Raw genomic sequence first — 8727 nt, forward strand, 5'->3', positions numbered from 1 at the left:
TATGGCTAGTAGGCATTGATAGCCTTATCCACCATGAATTTGTCTAATCCTCTTTTGAAACCATCCAAGCTGGTGGCCATATCTTCCTCTTGTGGGAGTGAATTCCATAGACTGCAGATGAAAGGTACTCCATAGATACAATGTGACATCTTAGGTTAGAAAATTTGGAATAATTTCAAAACCACCTTAACAAAACTGTTAAATTTAAGTCTGAGATTGCAATCCTAAACACATTTACTAAAATCTACAGGGGTAGGGAAGCTTTAGCCCTCCAGATATGGCTGAACTGCAGTGCCCATTATCCTTAACCACTGGCCATGTTGGCTAAGGCTAATAGGAGTTTCTAGTATGAACTCAGAACATCTGCAGGTTCCCTATCACCATACTAGAAAGTAAGTCTAATTGAACTCAGTGGCATTATATATGACTAAATAATACTAATACTACTACTAATAATAATAAAAGACTTACTTTTATTCATTTATATATGGGCTTTTCCCCAGAACTGTGAAAAGGAAGCTTACAAAATTAAAACAAATACAGTTAAAAACATATAAATAAAACATACAGAAGATATAATTAAAATGTAATTAAACTAACTATAAAATTAAAACCAGTTAAAACATAGCAATTTTTTTAAAAAACACAAAATACAAATCAGTAAAAAACAGAACCCTATTCAATAGCCCTTGCAGTCAATTCCCAAAAGCCTGTCCAAACAGAAAAGTCTTCACCAGCTGACGGAAGGACAACAGGGAGGGAGCCAGTGTAACCTGGGAAGAGAGTTTGTGCCTGGGGGCAGCCACCAAGAAGGCTCTTAGGATGCTTAAGATCCTGGGGATAGATTATTACCACAAATTAAACTTAAGTCATTTCTCCCCACGTATCCTACATCTAGAAAATGTAGATTTGATCTAAAATTGGCTCATTTGCACTTTTTATACCCCTTTAACAATGTATAGAATTGAGAAGGGGGTTGGACTCGATGGCCTTATAGGCCCCTTCCAACTCTACTGTTCTATGATTCTATGTATTCCAAATGTTTAAGTTGTTCCTAACATAACATTAACATTCTCAATGTTGTCAGATTGATTCTGTCTTTTCCATGTTGGTACCCTTCAGATGTTTTGAATAACATTTTCCATAGTCCCTGACCATTGGCCATGCTGGCTGAGGGTGATGGAAGTTAGATGGAAACACCTGGAGGACAACAGGATGGGAAAGGCTGTTCTGCTGGTAGCATCCTATTTGCAGCAAGGTTCTCAGCTGCCTAGCGCAAAATCTCTCCTTCAGCTGAGGCACATGTTAGGTTTTGCTGATCTCTCTGGCACTGAAGCACCTTCGAAGCCCACATAATGCCTCAACTAGTTGATTTTATCCATTCTGCCTTTTTCATAGTACAGTATAGCTGAAGTACCTTAGGCTGCACTGTACTGGGGATAGTAGCATAGTTTTAAAGCAATGCTATCATTTGTGGTGTTCAACCAATACAGGGGGCTGGTTTGGACCAAAAATTCTACATAAAGAAACTTGTTAAACCTAAGTTATTGTAACTCAGTGTAACTCTATTTTGTTGAAGAAATAAACATCATCCATACCCTCATTATGCTACTGTAATGTGCAGCATGTGGGGTTGCTTCTAAAGACTGTTGAGAAACTGCAGTTATTGCAGAATGTGGTTTCTAAATTACTAACTGGGGATGCTTTCAGACAGCAGGTTAATCCATTTCCCTGATGGTTCCTTACCACATAATTTTTACTTTGTGTGTGTGTATGTGTGGGTGGGTCTTTCACACGATGTAGGAGCCAGTTCCAGAAATCTAATGGAATATTGTGGAAGTTTAGTGCTTGTTTCTGTGATAAATGATTCCAGGAATAATCTAAAAACCAATAAATTGTGGGGGGGTTGCACTGTCATTTTCTCACAATCACGAGACTGCCACTCACATAACTAGCTAGAATGTAGTATCCCAGCATGCAATTCAATCCCACCCCCCTTTTTTTACCTCAAGAAAATCGTGCTGATATTCCAGCATATTTCAGCATAGGTGCGGGTAACATTTCCCCACACAGACACACCACAAACATGTCAGAAGCTAAAAGATGTTGGATGGAGATGTGAGAAGATATACTTGCACAGTGAATTATGGGGAAACTACACCGTGCAATGGTTGAGTGATGGAAACAAATCATTGTTGCAGCAGTGTGAAAGACATTTAGCACAACATGGTGTATATTGGCCAACAAGCCACGATTCCTGAAAGGAATTTTAGAAATCAGGACAGAAGTGCTACTACTACAATCTGTAAAACTAATGCAATAAGCCCTATGCAGCCTGGGGCCAGGTATTATGCTTGCACTATGTTAACAGCAGTGGCTCCCAGTCCATATCAAAGTACTGTTTTTGACCTTTAAAGACTTTCACAGCTTAGGACCAGGATACTTGAAAAACAAGATCTCCATATGTGCCCACCCATTACATACATTAAAATCTTCAGTGGAGACCATCCTGTAGATGCCCTTGCCATCTGAGGTGAGGCAGGTGGCTACCAGAGAGAGAAGATGTTGGAGATGAAAATTTCACCTGGTTCTAACTCTGGAATATCATTAAGACCATTAAGATCTGGCCTGATATGATTTGATTTTGTATTTATATGCTGCTTTTCCAACAACCAAGTTATGTTCAAAGTAATTCACATCAACAATAAAGCATTAAGCGATAAATCACTTTCTAGTATAGAAAAATACACAATAAATAGATTAAATGAATCAATCAACATTCACAGAATATGAATCAATCATGAAAACCTATCTGAGCCAACAGGCCTATGCAGCTGTTTAAAATGTTTTATAGGAGCCAGTAATTTTAATGATTGTTTTGTATGGTTTTCTAATGTTTTTCTTTTGCTATACATCACCCTAATGTTTTGCGAGAGGGCAGTATATAAATACATTAAAAATAAATAATATATATATATTCCAGAAATGTTAATCAATCATGCCAAAAAAAAAAAAAAAGGCAAGCAAGCCACTCCCATCTCTCACTTACGATGAGCTTCTGGGCTGGGCTGGGCTAAGAAAATCTTCTGAAAATGGTCCACACTTGGAGATATGGAATCCAATGCATTCCAGGATGCTCTGGGGGATTTGCCAGTTGACATGGCTGGCAATCCTGTTGAGACCCTAGTCTCACTATGGAATGGTGAGATGGAAAAGCTCCTGATAGAATTGCTTCAAGGTTCTATATTCAATATCCCTGGGGAGCAATAAAACAAGGACAACTGCTAGATCTCAGGATGAATTCAACCGAACACAGGTATAGACACATTTTCATGCCTACCAGGTAGTGACGATGAAAAAGGCTACTGCCACCATTGAATCCTCAAGTAGCTGTCCAGCAGATTTGTGTGTGTGTGATGAAGAGGCTAGCAGGATCTGCCTGAATGAAGGAGGTGGCTGTCTCATTGGAGGCCTGCTGTGAGAAAATTGTGAGGCAGTTTGAGGGTAAAATTGCCCACATTCATTAATGTGCAAAATTCATGGGATTTCAGGACAGAACGTATGGAAGCATCCAAACACCACCTGGTCTGGTGCTGTTACCAGTTTCAGATGTTGTGGGCTAAAGATGTGGGAAAGCTGCTTGAAGAGGTCTGGTCTATCACTGTCCCTCTTGACTCATGTACTCCTTTTCTGATAAGAGCAAGCTGAAAGGGACTGACTGTATGGGTCCCAGGAATGGCTAGTGCCTCATTATGGTGTGTGTGTGTGTTGCAGCACCACCAACCTTGAAGGTAGCAGTGTTGCATCCCCTCCTCAAGTGGACCTCCCTCAACTGAGAAGTGTTAGCCAACTACTGCCCAGTCATCAATATTCCCTTTTGGGGGAAGGTGCTCAAGAAGGTGGTAGTACACTAGTTTCAGGCATGCTTGGATGAAACTAACCAACTAGACCCATTTCAGTCCAGCATGAGACCTGGTTTTGGGATAGAAATATCCTTGGTCTCTCTGATTGATGGTCTACATTGGTAGAGGGATAGGGGGGGTGTCACCCTGTTAATTCTCCTTGAGCTTTCAGCAGCTTTTGATGTTATTGACCTGAGGGAGCTGGGAAATGGAGGCACTGCTTTTCACTGCTTCTCCTCCTATCTCCAAGGGCAGTTCTAGAAAATAGCATTGAGTGACTTCTGGTTGGCCCCATGTGGAACCCCACAGGGTTCAATCTTCTTACACATGCTGTTTAACATATATACGAAGCCATTGCCAACAGTCATCAGAGGAGTTAGATCAAAGTATCTTCAATATGTTGATGATACTCAGCTCTGTCTCTCTGTTTCATCGGTACCAGGAGACGGTGTGTAGGTCCTAAATTGGTGTTGAGGTGGTAATGGGCTATATGTGGGCCAATAAATTGCAGCTAAATTCAAAGCAGATGGAGGTGCTGTGGTTGAGCCTGGGTCTGGGAGTTGGCAGAACCGCTGGTTCCTGATGGGGTTTCACTTCCCTTGGGGTTGTAAACTGCCCAGATAGCTTCGGCTATGGGGTGGTATACAAGTATAATAAAATAAATAAATAAATAAATAAACCGTCATTGTCACTTGAGGCCCAGGTGGCTTCAGTGGCTAGGAGTATCTATGTCCAGCTTCAGCTGGTGCGCCAACTATTACCACTCTTGAAATGGGATAGCCTGGCTACAGTCACCCATCCTCTAGTAACTTCCAAGTTAGACTATTGTAATGCACTCTGTGTGGCGCTGTCCTTGAAGACGGACCAGAAACTGCAACAAGTGCAAAATGTGGTGGCCAGAATGCTGTTGAGAGTAGATGACTGAGCACATATAACTCCTATTCTAAAACAACTACAATGGTTGCAAATTGTTTCCTGGGCCCAGTTCAAGGTGCTTATGCTTACATTGAAAGCCCTGAATGCCCTGGGGCCCAAATATGTAAAAGAATGCCTTGCCTGTTGAGCAGGGGCTAAACAAGGTGTGGCAGAGAGTGTTGAGGGCAAGCATCCAAAGCCCCTTCAGGAACACAGGAAGCTGCCTTATATGCGTCATTCTATTTGTCTGTCTAGCTCAGTATTGTCTGCACTGACTAGCAACAGCTCTCCAGGATTTCTAACAGGATCTTTCCCAGCCATACCTCAAAATGCAGAGGATTGAACCTGACACTTTCTGCATGCACAGCATGTCCCTTAAAACTGAGCCATAATCCATCATTTCCCCGACACCCCCCCTGGGGCTGACCTACTTAATTCTTTCCCATTATAGTCACTAGGAGGGATGAAGACGCCACCCCCACCTCCTGCCCTGTCCAAAGCTAAATGGCAGGGCAATGGATGTGGTGGCTGCTCTACCAGTAGTTCTCCCCACACAGAGAGACTATAAATGTATGGTAAGATTGCTTCATAAGGCTGCAGCCTTATGAATTGGTCTCCAGAGAAATGACAAATTTATCCTTGAGATTTTGATATGTGTTTGAGTATCATTTGTTGTATTGCATTAGTTGCACACCTTTTGCTCTGTCAATTGTGTGGCATTTCATTAAGAAAACAGCTCTTGGCATACTGGGAAGTCTGATGAGCTCCCATCTCATTAGATTAGTCCTCCATCAACGGGGGTGTTTTAGAGCCCCAATATAGCTAAATCTCAGTGTTCAGAAGTCATGAGTCAGCTCCTCAAACTCAGAAGGTTTTCAAACCTAAGAAGCATAGGAACCTTTTGAATGGCTTGTTGAGGCTTTTGTACATCTAATCATACTTATGTTACACACTGAGCCAGCCAAATAACACTGTTCCAATAAATGTACCCCTTGGTGGGGGAAATCACTATATAATTCCAAACACATTGCTCACTGGATTTGCCGTCAAAGGAGGCTTCCTATCCCAAATGGAAGTATAGATACTTGATGGAGCACCTCTATCAATATTGACCCTTCTGGGGAAGTCCTTCTCAGCCTTCCACTCTTGAGAACAATACATTATGCAGTGATGCAGGAGAGGGCATTCTTCATAGCGGCATCTTGACTGGGCAATACCCTCCCCTCTGAGGCCTATCTGGTGCCAGGTTTTAGCTGTTTTGATGCCAGGTTAAAACCTGATTATTTTCTGAGGCATTTATGAATGGTTACTTCTGCTGTGTAATGAGAAGGGAACCAGCTGCTCAATGTTTTAAGACAGTTATTATTTATTGTTTCATCTTTTTTTATTAGCTTGAATGATTGTTAGAAATATATACTCGTACACCTGCCCCCACATTTCAATTTGACATAGTGTGGGTTATTAGTATTTTAATAAATAAGTAACTCTTTCATATTCTCTGTTGTATATTTATTTATTATTTATTAAACTTATATCCTGCCTTTTTTCCTGAGGGAGCCCAGAGTGGCAACCATATTAATAACAAAGCATTTTAACCACCACCACAACAAAAAAATCTAAAAGCAATTTAAAACATTCTAAAAACAGTTTGCCAGGAACAGTCTTCTTCAGCCATCAAATGCCTGGGTAAACAGGAATGTTTTCAACTTCCTCCTAAAAGTCAGTGATGATGGAGACAGACACAGCTCACTGAGGAGAGCCACTACTAAAAAGGCCCTGTCATGAGTCATCACCAACCCAACTGGGCAGCCAGAGGGAAAGCCTGGGCATCCTGGATGGCATGGGTACTTAGTGGACAGTACTTGTGACAGCAGTGAGAGGTTATGTTCCAACTGTTTTCCATGTCTACACCTCCCTGGAAATATCAGGTTGAATCCAACACAAATGGAAGGGCTTTTAATCCATTGGACATCTCTGCTAATAGAAGAGAAGGGGAGGATTTTTTATCAATTTCCCCTCCCCCCCCATGCAACTCCCCTCCCCAAAATCTGTTCCAGAAAGTTAAGGATCCTCAAGAACAGTGTGGATGCTGCAGGGGAAAGGGGAAATCCCCTCCCCATCTCTTTTGTTAGTGGACAACTCTGGTAGGCATGGTGGAATATTTTATATTGGCAGACAAGCTCTCCAGACCCAGCTACTGCTGCCAGATGAGCCTTCAGCCAGGGAGGAATCCATCAATTTTTTTTGAGGGGGAGGGATAGACAGCCACCTTGCCTGGGCCTTCCTAAAACCTGGAGCCAGCCCTGAGTATAGAATAAACAGGATTGCAAGTGCAGCCCCTGCCCTGCATTTCCTTTGCTGCAAAGACAATTAGAAAGGACTTTTAAAAAATCAGTATCTAAGTATCCTAACTCAGTATGTTAACTGTAGAGAGTACAATGTACCTGCCCTTTGGAGACAGTGGCTATGCCTCCAAAGCAAATTCTTTGTAAGACATGAGTTGGCCCTATACCTCCCCTCCCCTATGGGCTGAATCTATTGGTGAAATCTTACCTGAGCCTTGCATGTTTTGCTGAGTGCCTAGAGCACTTTTCACAGCTTGTTTCCACCCATATTCTAATTGCCTGGAAAGAGAGCAGGACTACATCTGCTTGTTTCTACCCTCCCATCACCCCAATATTGCCCTATCAGACCCCAGACCCCCCACCTGCATATTCGGTGTGATGTCTAGAAAAGGAAGCCTGTGCACATATAGCTCTATAGAGCCATGTGACACCAGAGGTCAGGCCAGCAAGCATGGTCTCACTTCTCTCCATGTGTTTAGCACACACAAGGAGGTGATGTGAAAGAGTTTTGCTTGAAATCCATGAATCTTACTCATTTCACAATTTTCAGAGTTTCACAGAAAGTTCAAACTACTATAAGACACAAGTTGGGATTTCTTTCAAATGAAAAACCAAAGTCCGCACAATCCTGTACAAAGCTATTGCCTCTAGAATTACATATTTAGAACTCATATAACCCCTGTTTTTAAACAGACACACACACCCCAAGAAACTAGTCCTATGAGAATACTGGAAAACAGTTTTAAAAAAACCAGAGAGAGAGAGAGAGAGAGAGAGAGAGAGAGCTGCACTGGTTGCCAGTTTGCTTCCAGGCCAAATACAAGGTTTCCACATTAGTGTTTAAAGCCCTAGATGACTTTGTTGTTGTTATATGCCTTCAAATCAATTACGACATGGCGATCCTGTGAATCTTTTTTGGATATATTCATAGGGTTTTCATGGCATGAGGTATTCACAGGTGGTTTACCACTGCCTTCCTCTAAGCCTATGGTACCCGGTATTCCCAGGTGGTCTCCCATCCAAGTACTAACCAGGCCTGACCCTGCTTAGCTTCCAAGATCAGACAAGATCAGGCGTGTTCAGGGTAGTATGGTCGTAGGCCCTAGAAGACGAAGGCCCCAAATATCTGAGAGACCGCCTACTTCCCTACAGACTCTCTTGGGTGTTACGATCAGCAGAGGAGGCCCTTTTTGGTAGTTCCACCACCCTGAGAAGTTCAGGGAGAGAGGGTATTCCAAGAGAGGACATTATCTGTGGCAGCCCCTAAGTTGTGGAACTCCCTCCCTGCAGAGGCACATCTAACATCTTCATTGTACAGTTTTTGCCATATGCTGAAGATGCAACTCTTTACCCTGGCCCTTGACACCTGAGATATATGTTTTCAGGAGCCATCATATTCCAGTAATATTGAATTTTAAATTGTTGTAATCCACCCTGGGACTTTAGTGTGAAGGGCAGGTAAGAAATAAAATAGCAACAACAACCACCTCCTTAGAGGGGGCAAAGACTCAGTAATCTTCTTTCTGAAATGAATAGGATCTTGTGATCCTTCAGAATGTCTTGAA

The 8727-nt window shown here is 42.2% G+C and overlaps 1 pseudogene; it reads right to left on the bottom strand.

Annotated features, from left to right (window-relative positions):
- Positions 1-8144: 8144 nt before the first annotated feature.
- On the bottom strand, positions 8145-8263 carry LOC133378681 (5S ribosomal RNA; annotated as a pseudogene).
- Between the last annotated feature and the right edge of the window lie 464 nt (positions 8264-8727).

Source organism: Rhineura floridana, chromosome 2 (assembly GCF_030035675.1).
Source record: "Rhineura floridana isolate rRhiFlo1 chromosome 2, rRhiFlo1.hap2, whole genome shotgun sequence".
NCBI lineage: Eukaryota > Metazoa > Chordata > Lepidosauria > Squamata > Rhineuridae > Rhineura > Rhineura floridana.